The 20752-nt window shown below is 44.9% G+C and overlaps 1 long non-coding RNA gene across 1 annotated transcript in view; it reads left to right on the top strand.

Moving 5' to 3' along the window:
- The window catches only part of LOC146871436 (uncharacterized), a 65587-nt gene extending 48536 nt beyond the window's left edge, over positions 1-17051 (top strand). Inside the window, exon 4 of the long non-coding RNA XR_014959550.1 lies at positions 16997-17051. This is a non-coding gene — a long non-coding RNA (uncharacterized LOC146871436). The remainder of the gene's footprint in view (positions 1-16996) is intronic.
- The last annotated feature ends 3701 nt before the right edge of the window (positions 17052-20752 follow it).

Raw genomic sequence — 20752 nt, 5'->3', positions numbered from 1 at the left:
TAGCCCACTAGGTACCTCCAGTAAGTGCCACAGAGCTGCGTTGCAGAGAGGTGTAAAAAGTGGCACGGCCTGGACCACCTCTCTGCAATGCAGCTCAGTGGCGCTTACTGGAAGCACTTGGTGGGCTAGTTAGCCCCCAGGGGCCCTCAGTATTGAAGGGAAATTATATCCCCAATTTAAAACGTGCCATAGTGCGTGTTTGCACACGTCACCTCAGGCCCCGTCCCCTCCCTTCACCACTGTGTAAACGCGCCCTGTGGCTGTTCTAAGTTGAGAGATTAAGTCCCCTTGAATCCTAAGGGTCCCTAGGGTCAAACTAGACCACTAGGTACCTCCAGTAAGGGCCACAGAGCTGCGTTGCAGAGAGGTGTAAAAAGGGGCTTGGCCTCAGAACACCTGGCTGCAGCGCAGCTCCCTGGCGCATACTGGAGATGCCTGTTGGGGGCGCGTTTGCATAGTGCTGCACGGAGGGGGCATGGCCTCCGGCACGATGCCAGTCTTTTATTTATTTTAGTTTTTTAAGAAGGGGGGCTGTTTGGTTCCCCTTCTTATTCTAATTTATTGGCCCTGATGACCCCATCCCCCAGGGCCAGTCTCCTAATTATATTTTTTTGACCCCAATCCCCAGGGCCGGCCACTGTTTTTTATTATTTTTAAAAAATATATATTTATAGACACACCTAGGACATGCTGGACAAACCGTACGTACCTATCACCATGACGATTTGCGTGATATTCATTAAAAGGCGACTATGCATGCAATGAATCCACGTGGAATGTATTTACACCACTAGTGAAGCTCTGACATGTCTGATGCCCTACCGTGCCTAATCCTGGTAGACACCCTTGTCGTTTATTTATACAAACATGGGTAGCTATTGACGGGCACATTTAATACACATGCACACCAAGCCATTCAAATGGGATTCGACAAAAATTCGACCAAAACTATGCAAGAAACCCCCCTCACGGTTAATAAAACACACATCCACTGCCGGATGTGTAATACTTTTTATTTTACTCTCTGGAAAGGGGACGAACATCACTTGAGAGTCACAGCGTGCTCCTGACAGAGCCCAATGCTGTGTTACACCCACCATTGCCTGCCGAGTGCCACACACCTCTGTGTTGTATTCCACTAGTTAGTGCATATGCTATGACACTCTCTAGCCCATGTGCACTGTAACACCACCCCGTGAATATGTCATGCCACACTTGTCTTCGCACGGGTTATATTGCCCCATCTAACGTGCCTTTCTCGATGCCTATGTTATAACGCACAGTGCTATGCCATACATATTACAATCTGGGATCCATATCTTTGTCACAGTGCATATGCAACGTTACACTCCCCAGCACATATTTTATATTACAACTTTAGAGACTAGTTAGGTTACACAACACTGCCCTGTGCATATTACACTCCAAGGCGCATATCGCATAGCACGCGCTAGTGCCTGTGCTATCTCGCGCTCTCCAATGAATCTGTCATTGCGCACAATGTATTGCATATTATATTTCACGCCCGGTTCATCTTATATCACACTTTTTGGTGCATAGTTTATACCATACACTATATCTAGTTTTCATTTTCAATCGTGCTCTCAGGACTATGTTCTATATAACACTGTGTTCACCTACCCTTTTCACGGGCATTACATTTTGCGATAGGGGGTGGAGGGTCAGGGGGTGTTTCTGCCAAGTGAGCCCGGAGTCACAGTCACAAACGTCCTCTTCTTCCTGAATAAAAGTGAGATTATGCTGCATACTTGTTCATATTTTAAGTAGTTCGCACAGACACAATGTTTTAAAAACAATAAAGTTCCTAATACCCGCCTTCTCTGAACAGTTAGCTTGCTGCCCCATCCCCTTCCTCCCTATCCTCTGTTGTGTGAATCCATGGACTAGCCTCCTCCCTCCTGCCATGCATGGTCTGATGTGCTGCCATTGCCCTCAATTTAGTATGATGTACCAGTCCACTCCTCCTGCCCTCCATTGCCCAATTCTATGCCCCATCATTGACCTCCTGCTTAAACTCTGTGCTTAGCTTGCTGCCCCTATTCTCCTTCCCCCTGCCCTCCGATGTCTTTGTGCATGCCCCTGCTCCATCCTTTTTGCCCACCATGTCCCATGGACCTGCCACTCCTATCTACTCTGAGTGTTCTGTTGAGCTGCCACTCCCCTCCCACCTGCCTAGCATTGTCAGATGACTGTAACCTGTCCCTGCCACCTCCACCCTGCCTGTCCACATGCCATGCCCCTATCCTCTTCCTCCTGTCCTACATGGTCCATTGTACTGCCACACCCTTCTGCCCTCCCTGGTCTGTTGTGCTGCAACTGCTCCTCCTGCCTGCCCCGTGTGGTCTGTTGTGAGGTCCCTTCCCCTGAACTTTCTTGTCTGTGCACAGGTCCTGACCCTCCCTTCTATCCTCCATCGTCCTTTGTGCATGCCCCTCCACGCTCCTTCTTGCCCATCATAGCCATTGTGCTGCCACTAACCCTCCCACTTGCAATGCCTGGTCTTCTGTGCTGCCATGGCCCCTCCCACCTTCCCTGTGTGGTCAGTTAGCTGCCCCTGACCCCCTCCCACCTTCCCTCCATGGTCTGTGTGTGTGCCATCACAGTCTCACTGTTGCTCTTCATGGTGTGTCTTGCTTCTAGTGCCCATCCTGCCTGACCTCCATGGCTATCTTGCTGCTCCTGCCCTGCCCCCTTGCCCCCAGCCCTACTCCCTCCCTCCTGGCTTGTCTGTTCCATTGTAATGCCCCTGATCCGTCCCTCCTGCCCTTTATGGTCTGTTATGCTGCAGCTTTCTCTCCTGTCTGTCCATTATGGTCAGCTAGCTACCATTGCCTCTTGCCCCTCTGTTCTCTGTTGTCCATGTGCATGGTCCTGTCCCCTCCCTCTTGCTTTCTATGGATTGTTGTGCTGCACTCCCGTCCTGCATGCCCTGTGTGGTGTATTGTGCTGCTGCAAACCCTGATGCCTGCCCTGCAGGGTCGGTTTGGTGCACCTCTCCATGTCCCTCCTGTCCTCTGTTATCCAAGTCCATGTCCCTATCCCATTTCCTTCCATGATCCAATGTACCATACTTGCAAACATTTTGAACTTGGTAAGAGGGAGATTTTGAAAAAAAACTGGGGTATTGATTTTCCCCTTTGAGTTACATTGAAAAAGAGGATATTGTAGACAGGAGACAGATCAAATAAAGCCCATTTGAGCTTAAAAACATTGGACGTTTCCTGGCTGAATCGGGTCTGTTGGCATGTATGGTTGTACTACCATTGCCTCTTCCTTCTGCCCACAATGGTCTATTACATTGCCACAGCCTTGAAGGAGGGTAGATTTTGTATCACAGGGGGCCCCTGGCCCGTTCTGTCCACACCTGAAGTATGAGACCCTTGTCCTTGCCCTGCCAGCTGCATTTGTAGGCCGTATTAAATTGACCAGCGGGTCCTGTGTTGCTATATAATTATCCTGAGACATCCTTACCACTCAGCCAGCATAAAACCCCTGTGTAGGCCCTTCTGTTCAATATGTAGGCCTCTTTGTTAAATTGACCATAGCTCTGCAATTTTAGTGTATAGCAGTCTGAAGGCAGGTCTGCGAGGCCTTCTTATCCAAACTAGTAGCCCCCACCCTACCCGAGTGCTCCGTGCTCGGTATCAAAGTTCAACATCCCCCTGAAGCTGTCGACATACAGTAGGCTGCATCCTGGACTGGTACTTGCTTCCTGGGCAGGTTTCCCGCTTTTAAGGAAGTGGCAACCGCAGAGCGTCAAGTTAGGAGAACTGAGGAGATTTTATACATGAATATATTGAATTCCCGTACAATACCCATTATTTTCTGCTTGCTCTATGGAACTTACGATAAGCGATTAGCCTGAGAGACTGACCTTTTCACCCAGTCCATTGTCAGCATTAAGTAGGTAAATGACGAAATTTCTGGTAAAATCTGCAGACGAAGCTTTTGGGTAGCATACGTAGGTAGATGTAGCGTGCAAAGGAGCCCACAAAATGATATAAAAAGGGAGCACCCACAGATATCGACGGACTACCTCGCCGTCTGTATGTAGGTTAACAGGCAGTGCAGGTTTTCCCCAAGAGCTGGGAGCTCTTGTCTTCCTTTGCTTAAAATGTCTTGCTCTGCTTTGCTTGAAGTATCTTATTCTATTTTACCTATATGAAATGTCATGTTATGTTTAACCATTGTTCTCTTTACTTTTGCATTTAAAAGATTTTGTATTGTAATTGCAGGAATGCTTGCTCTAAGAGTAAACGTGAGTGTTCCTAGGTAACATTTTCCTTGGTGTAACTTGTTTCTCATGATGCATTTATAGATGTGTTTTCTCTCTCTCTCTGTCAGTACATTAATTGAGATACAGAGAATATTATGACAGCTGTATGATTATCTGGATTCTGTATTTTGTACTTTATGTCTCTATTCTGCGGTTTCTTTGAAGTTGCATCTTCTCATTAAACTGCCATTGTATTCTGCCTCCAATTCCATGTCTCATATGTCTGTTTTCTTCATTTTTGGAGCAAGCGTTCCTAGGCACCCCGGCTCAAATTAAGGTGCCCCTTTTGTCCCTGACTCACTCTCCTGCTCAGTTCTGTGGTGGCTCCCGGGGATCTGGGGACCGCCCCTAGCTTCCTTGACCCGTAATAGATCTTCCCTCCAACAGCCTCTCTTGCAAGTCCTGTATTGTTGGTTTGTTGCCCCTGCCCCCCTTTCCACTGCCCTCCATAGTCTGTTGTGCTTCCACGGCCCTTCCTGCCTGCTCAGTGTGGTTAAATTGTTGCCTTTGCACCCTCCTACCTGCCTTCAATTTTCAGAGTCCGTGCCCCTGGCCTCTGCCTCTCAACAGTATCCTAATGAACAACTAGATTGCTAACATTCTATATTTATTACAAAAGTGTGGAACACCTGACATCATCTTGATGTAATCAAAACTGTAATACCTAGAGCATTTCCTTTAGAAATTACATATATGAGAGGGTCTTATTGGCATCAAAATTATGGTTAGTGCTCTAAAAGACTAAAATAAGGACATATTTTCTGAGTTTTCAAATAGCGACAAAGCACTTTTAAATTATTTGTTATCTTTATGTTTTTTTATCCAGTTGACCACTTGATTAAATGTTGCACTTAGGGGAGAGGATGTGGTGTTACTTCCAGAACTGCAGACTTTGCAACTGGGGAACCATGTTGAAGTTTCTGCTTCAGCTCGACATTCTGTGATTCTGGTCAAATCACTTAGTCTCCCCATGTCTACAACCAAAATGAATTTGTTCTTGTGTGATGTAACCAATGCTCATGTAAAGCACTCCAATACCTGACAAGTCTGCACTATATAACACTGCAAAAACACAAAATAATAAGTGTTTTGCACACTTCTGTCATTGGGCTATATTTGGGCTACATTTGGGTGATTTTGGGCTACATTTGAGCTCTTTTGTCTCCGGTGGCCATCTTGGGAGATTTATTTGTTATGAAGTTTCCTAATTTCCTCATGTACTGCAGTCTCCTCAGTAGGAAATGCTTTCAGTTTTTTACTTTGATTCCATCATGAAGGTATTCAGATATGTCACACATTTGCCATAAATTCTGAATGTTAGCACTCTAGTTGCTCATTAGATCACTGTAGTAAAACTACTGCACCATGGAAGTCTGCTCCTGGTATTAAAAGTGCATGTTCCAGTCTGCATGTCAGAATTTTTTAATGAAATAGAAGAGGATTTGAGAAGTCACTCAAAATGTGCCCTCATTTTCTTTCTTCAGCATTAATCATAATTTCTATTGCAAAATGAACCTCCTCATTGTGTTCCTTTTTAAATTAAATGTTTTAAGTGTTACCAGTTTATTCCAATCAAGATGGCTTCAGGTGTGCCATACTTTTGTCATAATGAAGACAGTAAGCGCTCTAGTTGTTTTTAAGAACATTCTGGGACATTCTGTCATTGGGCTATACTTGGGCTACATCTGGGTGATATTTGGGCTACATTTGGGCTCTTTTGTCTCTGGTGGCCATCTTGGGAGACTTATTTGTTATGAAGTTTCCTAATTTCCTCATTTACTGCAGTCTCCTCAGTAGGAAATACTTTCAGTTTTTTACTTTGATTCCATCAAGAAGGCATTCAGATGTGTCACACATTTGCCATAAATTCAGAATGTTAGCACTCTTTTTGCTCATTAGATCACTGTAGTAAAGCTACTGCTCACCAGGGAAAACTGCTGCTGGTATTGAAAGTGCATGTTTCAGTCTGCATGTCAGAATTTTTTAATGAAATAGAAGAGGATTTGAGAAGTCACTCAAAATGTGCCCTAATTTTTCTTTCTGCAGCACTAATCATACTTTTTATGGAAAAATGAACCCCCTCATTTTGTTCCTTTTTAAATTAAATGTTTTAAGAGTTACCACTTTAATCCAAGCAAGATGGCTTCAGGTGTGCCATACGTTTATCATAAGTAGGACTGTTAGCGCTCTAGTAGTTCTTTGGAACACTCTGGGAAGCTGCAGTAGAACACAAAGGAATCAACTGACAGTCTCTGCCCTTGTTGGATGTACATGTTTTACTGAGAATGTCAGACTTCATTCTCACATGACTGAGAAAGATAATGTGAATTTACAGAAAATAAGCTCTCAGTTTAGCCTATAGATCACCTTCCAAACCTCTGTGGCAAAAGCATGAGAAAATATTTTTCTCTCAATCATGATATCCCAGCAGAAGGCTTTTTCACATGGTGAAATCACCTTAGAACATACCACAATTCCTAAAATGAGTATGGTACCATCAACAAATGATTTATAATGTAACTAAAGTCTTAAAACCTTCTATTAACTGCAATGCTTTTTAATGAGGTGCTATCATGTATATTGGTCCCAAGATGGCTGCCAACACTTCTTGGATGAAGTGCTGACAGCCAATCAGATCTCAGGATGAGATGTGTGGTTAGGCTCCGCCCACATATATATATGCTTTTAAATGCTATTTTCTCAGGAAATACTGAACAGATTTACACCAGACCTGCAAAAGGCACTTCCTTGACCTTATGGCTACCTCTCTGCCAAATTTCAAGTAATTCTGTTCAGCCGTTCGGGCTGTAGCTGTGTCTAAAGGTCCTATGGAAAAATGCATGGGGAAAACGTGTTTTGGGACCCCCCTTTTTTCTCGGCCCCTGCTTGACGAATCCCCCCAAGACTTTCAGGGTAGGAGCGGAGCGTAGCGCCCCACCTATTTTGAAAATTTCGCGAGGATTCGTCGACCGGCGCCAAAGTTATTCCAAATAGAATGTTGCGGATTTCCTATGGAAACAGGGTCCTAACTATAACTACCTACTGGCGACCGCCAGTAGGTAATATATCCTTTGAAAACGTTGTGCCAGCTTGCACCAAATCGCTGGTGGTGCATGTACGGGCAACATCACAAAATAAAAGGCTGGACGGAGTGTTGAAACTTTTCAAACACTCACCCCCAGTCACAGATCTGGGATTAATCCATCACAATGTCACCCCAGTTTGGACCCAGTCAAATGCAAATCAGTCTTGAAACTGCTCCCCATGGGAACAGTCCAACCCGAACTGCCAAGCTAGGTCCTCCCTGGACCGGAAACAATCATCCTGGAACCGTCCTGGGACTATGTATGGGTGCCACCGCTGACGCCTTTTAAACATCCTTACTTCCTCCCAACTCCCTTAAGAAGAGAGCACATACTCGGAGACTGGAGACATTTTAAACCTGTTTAATAACTCAGGCCACTACCGACCCGGTGACACAGAGAGATGCGTTTCGGTTGTGCAACAGCTTTTTTCAATCTGAAAAGTGCCATTTTGTTGACATGTTTTATACTCTAAATATCAGAAAAATGGAAGACAAACTATGACATTCTCATTAGCAGTAGTTACATCAATCATACATATCAACTACCGATTGTGAACTGTTGCCATATAGAAAAATGTTTCAGCATTCACATGTGCAGTATCGTATTTAGCGCATTTAGCGCAGAGTAGGTCACGTAATTCCTCATATTGAAACCTAACGAGTCAACATAAAACAATACACTACTAATGTTGCTAAGTGCATCTAGCAAAGTGGACCCTATCCACACTGATTATGTTAAAATGGTGTTGGCTTCACATTCAGATACAGTTAGAAAATAGAGCTTTTTGTACATTCACAGTTCGAACAAGAAAGTTGCATATTGCCCAAAACGATTATTTAAAAGGCAAGACATACAGAACAGCTATTCAGAGCAACCTATGCCGCCTTCCCATCACAGGACGCTAGGCCACATCCTCTGGCAACTGTGTATCTTGGAACTCTCTGGTATCTGCAGCAACTCCATCTCCGGCATTTTCAATGGCAAAATCAGTCTCAATGTTCTCATCAAAACACATATATGTCATTAAGCTGTCATACCAGGAGTCTCACCTTTATAAACCTATATAGTAACAGTCTTGCAGCCGATCAGGCGGCACATTAAATATGCAAGTCACGGAATCCGGAGAAATTTGATCCATCTTAAAGTGTCAAGGTCTCCAGTCACCATCACTTGGCATGTGCTTACACGGTGCCCAGCTCCAAACATTGGTGGCAATCCTGAGCGAGGCCGTGTGCTACATGCAGAGGAACAAAAGCCCGCGCCAAAAGAGTCTCCCGGCTCCCAGCGTCGAACCTTCCCCTCGCCTTGGCCAACACCTCATCTCCGCTGCTCCCAGCCCTGTCCAGGGGCACACTAAATTATGCAAGAAAAACAGGCATTTGAGGTGAGCAGATCCAGAGTGTCGCTGGTGTTTTGTAGGGTGCTCAATATAAAGGAGCTACTCTCCGCCTAAACTTGAAAGCTTCCCAGAGTTCTCTGCTTCTTTTTTTGCATAATTTATTCATCACTCTATGCCTGAAAGGGTATTGTTTTGACTTATACTGGGTGCTCCCTTGTGTCTGAACAAAGCTATACCTCTCTGATAAGCTCTAACTTAAGTGAAGCAGGTGTCAGGGGTTGCTTTTATTGTACCAGGTTGGCTTGGATGGTATTTTACCAATACAAAGCTGTAAAACTGTGCCTGGAGTGGTAAAAGGCTTTTGTCATTTTTTAGCTCGAAGACTTTGTTGTGTAAATGTCAAAAGGCTTTGTCCCTTCCTAGCTCCGCATGGATGAGACTTTTGAGGTGAGCAGATTCAAAGTGTCGCTGGTGTTGTAAGGTGCTCCATATAAAGAAGCTGCTCACTGCCTAAACTTAGGAACTACTCAGAGTTTCTTGCCCCCTGTTTTGTGTATATATACAGGTCCCCTGGCAGGGACCTGTTCTTCCTTGCGGTAAGCTCTTAAACCTTAATTCTGATGTCAGGAGCAGGGCGCCACAGCATTGGCACAGCGGCGGAGGCTTTTGGCTCACAATAATGAATTTAGTAGCACGCAGATACAGTTAACAACTAATGTGGTATTACTGTAGCTAAATATGGTTTATGATTGAAAACGAGTGTGAAATAAACTTTGGAAATAATGGCTACAATACAAGCAGATGTCGGGAATTAAAGGAGGGCACTGTGACATTTAAAAACAGCAGTTTTTCTTCCTTGCCGGTATGACATGTTTTCTGAAATTATGAATTATTTTCATCTGGATTATTTTACGCTGAGCGGTTGAAAGGCAACCTTTATGATTTATCTATTTTGGGTATATGAATCATAATTATCGTCATCTGAACTCCCTAGGCAAAAATACCCAATCGGCATAGGCTAACTTACCTTAAGTCCCTAGTATATGGTACACAGGGCCAGTAAGTGAGACAGTCACGCCAGGGATTGCAGCACTGTTTGTAGCACCCTGGGTGTGACAAGGGTAAAGCAAGCTTCCCAGTCCGTCATTGCAGACTGGAAGAGAAGTTTCGAACTGCTAGCCCGACTTGGCCAGTGGCTATTTAAAGCCATGGCAAATTCAAATGTCCCTCTGAAATATGTGAAAGTAACTCCTATGGCAGGCTTATCGAGCCCTAAGGGAGGGTGAAGCATATTTAATGGGCAAAATTAATGTAACAAGTTACACTGTGCAACATTTACAAAGTTGCCATTTTGTTGCCTTCAATCTCCTGTGCCCTTTACAGTTACACAAGGAGCTTGAACCTGAGGCAGCTTTGTTCCCTCCTAGGGAGACGTGCTGAATAATCATAGGAAGGAAGACAATAGTGGCCTGCACTGGAGAGAGGTGTTACCTACCTCTGCAGGAAGCCACACAGGTGTTGGCCCCAAAAGACGAGTTTCAAAGCTGAAGCTGCCTTTGAAAAGTAAATGGGGAATATTGGGGAGAGAGGTAACCCCATTTTTTAGGCAGACTAGCTGGCATCTGGGAAGGAGAGGGGAAACGTATCGGCAACTGTTTTTTCAGGGGCGTGTTGCCCCCATGGGTGCCACACCTCAGGGTTAAGCAAGGGAACTCTGGACGCCGAAACGGGGGTTCTGTCATGTTGGGAGTGAGGCAGACTAGCAGGCATCTGGGGAAAAGAGGGGAAACCTGTTGGCAACTGTTTTTTCAGGGGCGTGTTGCTCCCATGGTAGCCACACCTCAGGGTTAAGCAAGGGAACTCTGGACGCCGAAACAGGGGTTCTGTCATGTTGGGAGTGGGCAGAATGGTGCATCTTGGCATAGTCAGATGTCACACTTCCCAGGACGTTGTCATTCGAAGGGAGGAAACTTAGTAGCCCATAAACTACCAACAACATCCTACTCCTAGGGCATTTCTGAACATAAATAGGGCACTGCTGGCACCCAGAACTCAGATCTTGACTGGACTGGAAGAAGGAACAAATAAATACTGCCCTGCTGCTCTGTGGAACCTGCAAACAAAGGCTACACCGGCGTGGACTGAACCTGGTGAGTAACAAAGAAGAAAAGAAGAGAGGCTGTACCTGCTGTGTCCTGCTCATGAAGTCATCTACGGAGCCCGGACAAAGCAAAGAGACTGCAAGGGTCAGTTGGTGGACCTCCTGTTCACAGCACAGGAACACAACAGCTGAGAAACCTGCTGGGGGAAGTTGGTAGCCTATAATCTTCAGACTGCCGCCAACCACCACCGTGAAGCACCAGAGACCAGGACCTGACACTCCAAGTTGCACCTCAGTTCACTATGCCCAGTAGGGTCATCAAAGTGCAGCTTAGTTGCCTAGAAGCAAAGTTATCTCCCAAGGAAGGAATTGGCTGTGACTGCAATAGCCCAGTGATAACTGGACATTTACCAGCACTGAGAGGACTTCGAGAGACATCGACCCTGTGACCAGGACAGCCTCACCCCCTTCGTGGACAGAGGAGTAGTCACAGGAAGGCCCCTGTTAACCTCATCACATCCTCAGCATCCTTCATCCATTGCATCAGGGCCACTTCCATAGGAATCCATTGCAAAGGGGATAAAGTGCCTGGAACTGCCTGGAGACTGCTTCATCTGACATTGCTTGTCCCCCTGACTGGCTCCCTACCAGAGTTGGTTGCCTAAAGAAACTATAAGTGACCGCAATACAACTAGCCCAACTGTTTGGGGAAAATTTATTGAATTTGCCAATGCTAGTTCGCGGTTGAGTGAAATGCTTCGCTTTACTATACCTTGTCAAGTCTATATCTTCTGAACCCTCTGGTGGATATTTTTCATTGTGGTCTCTAAAAATACAGTCTATTTTTATAAATTGGTGTCAGGTTTCTTTAGTGTCTTGTCAATTTCTTCTTCAATTGTTTTGTTGCTGTTTAAAGGCTTTACACTACCTCCTTTGTATAAGCCTTGCTGCACACAGCCAGAGCTACCCAGAGTTGAGCTGAAGGTATGACAAACAAAACCTACTGATCCTAAAAGGGTTGGTAAGTGTGTTGCAGTGAGGTCGCACAACCACACCATATAATACACCCAATGTCCTCACAAGTTCCCAAGGGTAACCCCACCCTGCAACAGTTCCGGTTTGCCTTACTGCAAAAGCCCTAAATGCCATGTGTCATAGTTTTTTTTCAAGATGGTGACCGCCTTCTGTCACACTAAACTTGGACTCTGAGGGCTGGGTTTATATGAGAAGAATAACTCTAATGTCTTCTAACCTCTAACACTGAAATCTAGTTTGAAGAAGGTACTGTGCCAAAAACAACCCAGTGACAGAGGTCTGGGAGGACAAAGGCAGGGTTCTTCAGCATATTAAAAAAGATCTCTGCCAAAGTTACCCTCCGGGAGATCCGTAGGGCATTGCAGCACCGGCCCGACGAGGAGCAATGCCCAATGATGAAGCATGACATCCCTTGGAATGTGTGAGGGCAACAGGAGACAAAATGTGTGATTGACTCTATCTGTGAGAACAGAACCTAGACTCCTCTGTTCCCCCTTTCCTTTTCTGTGCGGATATTAGTTGTGTCCCTAAAGGAACAGTTACCCACTTCTTGGATTCAGGGTTCTTCAGCAACCATCTAAACCCAAGGAATACGGGGCACAAAAATATACAGAAACAAAGTATATTCTGTTGTGTGTAACCCTAGGCTTGAGTTCTTGATCCAGATTTTCTGGATGGGTAAGCCCCACCCATGTAACATGCCATGCTGCATCATAGGCTTCCTCACCCCACTCTGGTAAGATGGTTTTACCAGGGCAGACTCAACCTCACATTGTGAGGGAATATTCAATAAGCTATGATTGCAGGACAGAGCCGAGATCCAGATTTAAAAAAACCTAAGGGTAAACCTTAAGGATTTTCCTTTATTCATAATCATAGGTATGGTTATACATTAAACAAAGGGGGATGTTATAGGTGGTATGATGTCTTTAGCCATTCTCCTGTTGACATGTTTCTGCCCATTTTCTAGCCAAAACAAGGTCACAGGCCTAACCAAAGAAAGGATCCCCAATCATCTAAAAATCAAAACTTCATAGAAATAACAACCCTACTGTGGGCGGGAACTTAACACTTAAACATCAAGCGGCAGCGTCCACCTGTTCACCTGCAGTATTGCTCTCGGTTTGCCGAAAGTGAGGCAGATCCTTCAGCAACCAGACAGTGGATCCACAAAAATTGTCTTAGCATCCTGATATCTCTTTTCAAGTGGCTCAACAGACCTGTTGAGAAGGTTTTGACAGTGTGGTGTCAAAGGGTGCCCACAGCCCCCACTCCGAATTTTCTGTGGAGTTCAGTGGACTCCTCTCTGACCATTCAGGTCAGCCTATTGTTTGCTCCTATGAGGTATGTCACACCTCGTCCACACCTATTCAAGGCTGAGCACAGGCTGAGACCTTGCAGAGGCTTATGCTAATTAGCCTCCTGAGAGGTCTGGCATGTTAATGGTAAGTTTCTAAAGTTACTTCTCCTTAATATTTGTTAAAAATCTGACTTCAACATTGAACTGGATTTTAAATAACTATAACAATAGTGTTTTATTAATTTTCTAGCTGGTCCCAATCCCGAGGTACAGTTTTAGTAATTTAATCTGTACTGTTTTCTACTTAGGACAGCTAGGCCAGCCACAGTGAAAATAACTTTTGGACCTTGTCACTGTAGGGACATGGTAGTATTAATTGTCTACATGTCCCTCTTCTGAATACCATGCACCCTAGCTAGAGGGCTAGAAGGCCTACATAGGGGTGACTTGCTAATAGTTAAAAGGGAGGTTTTTACCTGTCAAAAAGAGTTATTTTAGCAGGTCACGTTGGCACTACCAGGCATTTGGTGGAGGTGCCTGGGGCATACAATTAAATTAACTGGTATATGGGGGTCATCTGGAGCACGTCAGTGTCTTTAATAGAATATGATGGTTGCATGGCACATCTTAAAATTGGCATAGAGGGGATAGCTTGGTGACATCATGACATTTACCGGTATATGGTAGCACTTAGGGAATTAAGGAGCCTTAACAGCCATATGGGGGATGATGGGCACATTATGGCATTGACTGGCATATGAAGGTTGCCAGTGGCCTCTCTTGACATTGACTAACATATGGTGGATACCCAATTCACACCGTGGCATTGAATAGCAAATGGTGGATATCCAGGACAAACTATGGCATTGGCTAGCATATGGAGGGAGAGCCTAGTAAACTTTGTGGCATAATCTAACAGATGGGATATGACAGGGCCTATCATCTATATACCAGACATATTTTGGGATGCACATAGCATAAAAGGGCATTGACCCGTAGATTGGTAGACCACTGCCATATTGGGAATGCTAGGGTCACATCATGACATTGATTACCATATCGTTTGTCACCTGTGGAGAACAGTCTATTTTTTAAGGCTATTTATAGAGCACACAAACACTCATATAGAACCTGTACGCACTAATAAGAACTACGACCTAATTGGTGAAGGCTACCAAATGGATGCCATTTTCAGATGTAAGCAACCATGTTTTTAACATTTCTTTAAACTTGAAGTGATCTGGTACCAAGCAAATATGAAGGGGGTGTTAATTCCAAAAATGTGGGCCTAGAACACAAAGGGCCCTTCCTCCCCATTTAGCAAATGTAGATCTCGGTACAGAGAAAGCGACTTTAGCAGAAGCCCTAAAAAAACATGAAGGCTGGTATTTCTTGCATCTAGTGCCAAAGAACAGCGACATGCTTCAATTTAAGGTTCTATACATTAAACATACAACATTAAATTATGTGCTTTTATGAACTGGTGGCCACTGCAATTGTTACCAGTGAGACGACACATGGTCAAATTTCTTCAGCTTGCATACAAGCATGACTGTAGCTTTTTGTTACTTTTGTAGACGATCTAAACTTTTGGGGAGCCCCAAATATGCAGGATTCCGATAATCAAACCTGAATTGAATGGATTGAATGAAAGTTTTGGACACAATAATTCTACAGGAATTGCATGGAAATGAAAAAATCCACTGGAGTTCTTTCAGATGATAGAAACAGGACTGAAAGACATTCAATATCTGAGGTTCCAGAGGAAATTAGAATGCAATATGATGTTAAGATTCCTAGCATTTTTCACAGCGGAAGGGCACTGTCCCATATATAATGCAATAGCGGCTGGCATGGAATGAGAGTGGAGGGGCAGGGGGAGAGGGTTGGCGGGGGAGGGGGACAAAATAATAAAATTTTAAAAATACCACTTACCTCCTCCGTTGGCTGTGTCTCTCCTCTGTGTCTCCGGGACCAGGAAGCACCCAGGCTACCCATAGCCAATCACTATGCTGCAATGCAGCGTTGTGATTGGCTCCCCTAAACCAATTACAAGGCTGCAATGCAGCAATGTAATTGGTTTGAGTGCTATGAATTGGCGCTCAGATGGGGACTGGGGGCCTGGGCGTTTTCCCCACCAGGCTATGTAATGCAGCCTGGTGGAGAACATGCAAAGTGTGCATGACTGTTTGGCCGGGTCAGGACGCTGGCCAAGCAGTCATACTCACTCGGAGTGTGCAAACCACTCCTCCCCCTGTGCATCCAGCCCCACCCTGCCCTAACCCAGCCCCGAACCTGTGAAAAATAAAATGATAATAACTATGTTATTAGCATTTTATTTTTCCTGCTCAAAGAGAAGTGGGGCAAAGCTCCTCCGCCTTAGTGGAGGAGCAGCCCCTGATATTGTGGCCATAAAACAGGATACCCTAAATGTATTGTGTTACTAAATACTAATATCCTGCTTTTACTAAGATTATGTGTTAAACTATATTTCATCTATTTTTGGGTCAGGTCTAACACTGTAGTAGCTTTGGTTTTACACTTAAAGGAGTTTACTGACAGTCTACCAATAAATTGTTGGTCATCTGTGCAAAAAATAGGGTTTTATACATTGTCTCATAACGGACACATCATGGCATTTGAAGTACTGAGGTAAACGACTCCCTGGGCCTGGTGACATTGGGGCATATGTATCAATTTATTTTGAGGTCGCAAACATTGTAAAACGCAAAAAAACACAGCGTTTGCTATCATAGCTGTCTCCTATGTATAACTGAGTTTCGCAGTGCAAAATAGGTAATTGCTAAAATAGCGAATACCTATTTTGCGAGGACCACAATCTGCGAATAATGTTTGCGAATTCACAAATACCGGTACGCTATTTGCGATATTTGCTAAAAGCAATGTCGCAATTTGCGAATTCGCAAACATATGTATCATATAGTTACAAATTGCGAATCTTCATAATTCGCAAATTTGCACCTGATTTTTACCACTGACTCAAACCAGGTGGTAACCAGGTGCAACCTATTTAAACAGGCCCACAATGCCACAGGGACTTTCACAATGGCAGCGCTGTATGTGATAGCCAGGAGGATGCAGATTCAAGCAGCAGCAGAGAGTAGGAGGCAACAGGAACGGGTCTTTAGAGTGCGCATCACTCTGTTCCAGCAAACAAAGGAAGAGGTACATAAAAAATATAGGCTGCACTCAGCTACCATACTGGACTTGATTGCTGAGCTAAAACCTATGCTTGAACATCCAACCCGCAGGACCCAAACCATTCCACCACATGTGCACGTCCTGTGTTCACTGCACTTATTGGCATCAGGGAGCTTCCAGGGGGTGATAGCGACAGCAGGAGGGGTCTCCCAGAGTTGCCTGTCGCGCTTCTTCCATGCATTCTTGGATGCAATTGTACAGAGGCTACATTATCACATCACATTCCCCGCCACACAACAGACATTGCAGCAAACCAAACTGGACTTCTACCAGATTGCCCAATTTCCCCATGTCATTGGTTGCATAGATGGTACCCATGTAGCCCTCTCACCTCCCTCAAACAATGAGTATGTATTCAGAAACCGCAAATCATTCCCTTCACTCAACATACAGGTCATCTGCAACGCAAAATATATCATAACGGATATAGTGGCAAAATAACCTGGCAGTACACACGATTCCTTCATTTTTAGACACAGTGGGATATACACACGTCTCACTGGGGGTGAATTTGGCGAGGGATACCTGCTAGGTAAATGCATGTCAAGCACTCTTACATACAGTTAAGGGCTGAAGTGAGAGGACAGTGATAAACCATATGCCTTTCATCCTGTAGGTGACAGTGCATATGCAGTGCGCGAATTTATCCTCACAACGTACCTCAAGCCGGCTAATCCAAGAGAGCGAAGATACAATCGTGCACACAAGTCAATGCGCTGTGTAATTGAACAGACATTTGGTATACTGAAGAGCAGGTTCCGGTGCCTGCATAAAAGTGGAGGAGCACTACAATATGGCCCAGAGACCTGCTGAAAGATTGTGGCTATTTGTGCCATGCTGCACAACATTGCGACAAGAAAAGGCACACCAGTGGAACTCACAGATACAGAATCAGATGAGGATGAGGTACCAGGTCCACGTTGCAGACCAGCATGTGGTGTAGGGGCAGCTGAGGGCCAACGGAGACGTGATGAAATAACACACAACTGTTTCTAGGTGAGTAATGATGACACAATGCAAATAATGATTTGAGAATGACTGTGTTTTTATGTACCGTGGTGCCAGGTAAATTGCATTCACACAACCTACAAACACACTTTATGTGTGGCACTTGCTGTTGCACATGGTATGTACACAGTGCATGAGTAATGGGTTTACAAATGTCCTCATGCCATGGGTTGCTTCACCCATTAGCATTCAGATGTGGTAACTGAGTTCATTTCTTACGTGCACGCCCTGCAGTTGCATGCTCAGGGTGCTGACTGCTCTCCCTTGAGGAATCTGATGGTGTTCCCTGCCTCACACTCTGCCGCCTGGGTTCTGAAATAGGAAGATGCTGCTTCGGCTGGAGAGCGCCTCACTGTCCCCCTGCCCCAGGAGAGCTGTGCCACCTATGTTAGCTGTCTGCAGCTGGTCAACTGCATCGGTGACCTGCACCAAACCTTCGGCAACATTGTGCCATTTCTACCTGCATGGTCACTGTGCTTCATGACAATACCGATGTGGCATTTAACAAACAGTTGACCACCTTCTTATATATATCCAGACAGGTGAACAGACGTTGATTTCCCCAGCGTCTGGATGCATGGTCCCTTTTCATTGTGGCACAGAGTTCTTGGATTGCTCCAGTTATTTCTCTAATGCTGTCTGCACAGGCCTTATGTCCCTCATCAACTTTGTGACCGAGCTCCCTGATGCCCTCCTTCATGTCTGTCAGGTTATGATTAACAGACACCAGCTGCCTGTGTATTGACCTCATGCTTTTAGTTTGCAGACGCTGGACCTTCACCATTGTGCCTTCCAGGCCGGAGAAAACAGAAGGATCCTCTCCTGCGTTTGTGCTGGTTTGTGCCCTTGGCCTGCGTCTCCTGCAACTCTCGTCCCTACGGTGCATAGGGGGATGATCATGTTCCTGCCGTGCATGCTGTTGTAGGTCTGAATGTGTCTCATCCTCTGTTGCTTTGGGTTCTCCCTCCAATACCGGGATTGGAGGCACAATGTGACGGTCTCTTCGTAGGACAGGTGTTGGCAGTGCTGTCTTACATTTTTGGCTTTACTATTTTGGGTCAACTGCTGATACATTGCTGTGTGTTATTGCTCAACTGTGTTATGTGTGTGACTACATCTCCCATGATGCATTGCTGGGTGGGCTGAAAAATGTGGAATGGAGTTGCATTGTTACTTCGTGATTGGGGCATTCTTGTGTGTGTTATTGAGTTGGTAATGGGTCAGGGCTGATTTAGCATGCATCTTACCTTGTCTGGTGTTGGGTGTGTCGGAGCAGTTGATGTCTGCAACCCCACTGATGCTTTCAGGCAGTAGGGTGGACTCCACCAGCTCCTCAAGGGGTGTGGATTCAGGCTCTGTGGATGTACCCCCACCAGTTTTCTTCGCCTCCATAAGTCTGGTGGCAACCTTGTCCTTAGACCGTGAGCGCATGTCATACCAGCGCTTGCGTAGGTCACCAATGGAGCGCTGTGTGACACCTATGGCATGCACAATAGCCTGTATGTCCTGCCATATTTTCCTCTTTTGAGACTCAGAGACATGCAGGGATTTCTTGCCAAAAAGAACTTCATGGCTTTTAACCATCTCCTCAATTAGTACCTCCTGCTCACTGAATTTGTGTTTCCTTTTCCTGCCAGCTGCCAGCTGCCCCCTTATCCTTATGCTGTGGCTCCATTGTGTATTGGTGTTGTAGCAGTTCAGAGTGGTGTGCTTCTCTTCCCAGCCTCTGACACACCCTCAGGCAATCAGGAACAGCATTGGCCGTCACACTTCTTGGGTGTGATGTCATCAAGCTGCATCTGAATAACAGATTAGCAAAAGTGCAATTTTTTAATTGCGATTTCGCAATTAAGAAATCGCCATTTTTGAAATCGCTATTTTATTTTGCGATTTTTAAGAAATCGCAATGTTTTTGCGAGTTAATTAGTTACATTGAGTTTTGCGATTCTCAAACAGCGATTAGCTAAAAGTTGCTATTTGAGAATCGCTAATTCATTTTTTGATACATATGCCCCTACTATATTGTATTGTACTGTTTTACTGAGAAATCTAATTAGTGTTCATATGCATTCACACCACCACACAATTACATCAAAAAATCTATGACATAAGTCAGGTTTCTATGTAATGAGCATTAACACAACTCCTTAATTCAATTTCATTGTACAGGTTTATTAGTTGTGTTTTCATTGTCTAGTTTCTTATTTACATGTGAGAACTTCAAAGAATGCTCTGCGGTTCAACAGCGAGCGAGCATGTGTTCCTGCCCACATTGGCGAACAGGCCTGGGTCTTTTTCAAGGTTGACCGGCTGGCTAGATCTGTCCAATTAGTATCTTGATAATCCTTTTAACCTCTCATACGGTGACTTTAATATGGAGAGGTGATGCAGAGCAGGAGTCCAAAAGTAGGTAAGGGGGGCCAAGTTCATTGACAGGATCTGCTTTCGGTCCGTAGTGAGGTATTTTTCACACTAAACTCTGGACCAATAGCAGATCCTCTGAGTCTACTGGATCACTGATGGTTGTGATAGTCCAATGCCACCAGCCAGGCCTTCTCCTTAAGGATTTCGACGAACTACAACCTCGGAGAAAATCTGTGATTGTCACAGACCACGATTACAAACCTGATTTGTATTGTACAGTTTATTACCCGAGTGTAGTGTTTTTAAAAACTGTCTTCAAACTTGGTTTCAGCAGGAAGCATAGCAGCTACTATATTTGGTGTTTGTTTTTCAAACACCTCGCCGGCTGCTGTCCCCCACTTTCCAATTAAATAAGCATGTCTTGCACAAGTTGAGCCCAAATTAAATGGGCCAATGTCTGTGCAGCATGCCAGAGATCAATCATTGCCACCGCAAGGCATGCTGGGATATGATGACTCTTTTAGGTCTTGGACTCTGAAGAATGCAGTGTCTGGATCCAGAGCGATATAGTACGGCAAGGCAGGCTCTTCCCAGAATGTTTAGGTCGAGCCTGGGTAGTGCCAGCGCTGGTCTGCAAGGCCTGCTGTATTCAGGTATGGACTTGAAGCTCCGCCCAATCTCTGCCCATATTTTTCATTGGCTTTTCTCATTGTCCTCTGTAAACTCTGGCTCTTCATTGGTCAAAAGGCTTAGTAGTCCCGCCTTAGTACCACTTTGTCTCATCTTGTAACCTCTCATAAGGACTGGCTCTCTTACATGTTTTGTTACTCTGTAGTCTCTAATTACAGCCTCAGTGCACTATTTTGTTTGAATTGTTTTCACCTGCCTGGTTTTGCAAGCAGGACACGCTCTCTCCTAACGATTTTTTTATGGCACATTATTCCACAATGGTGGCTACGCCTTTGGTTTATTTGCGGCGCGGAACGTGACCATATGTTTT

This window comes from Triturus cristatus, chromosome 1_1, assembly GCF_964204655.1.
Source record: "Triturus cristatus chromosome 1_1, aTriCri1.1, whole genome shotgun sequence".
In the NCBI taxonomy this organism is placed as follows: Eukaryota; Metazoa; Chordata; class Amphibia; order Caudata; family Salamandridae; genus Triturus; species Triturus cristatus.
The sequence above is the reverse complement of the archived record's forward strand: the minus strand, read 5'-3'. Positions and strand labels throughout refer to the sequence as shown.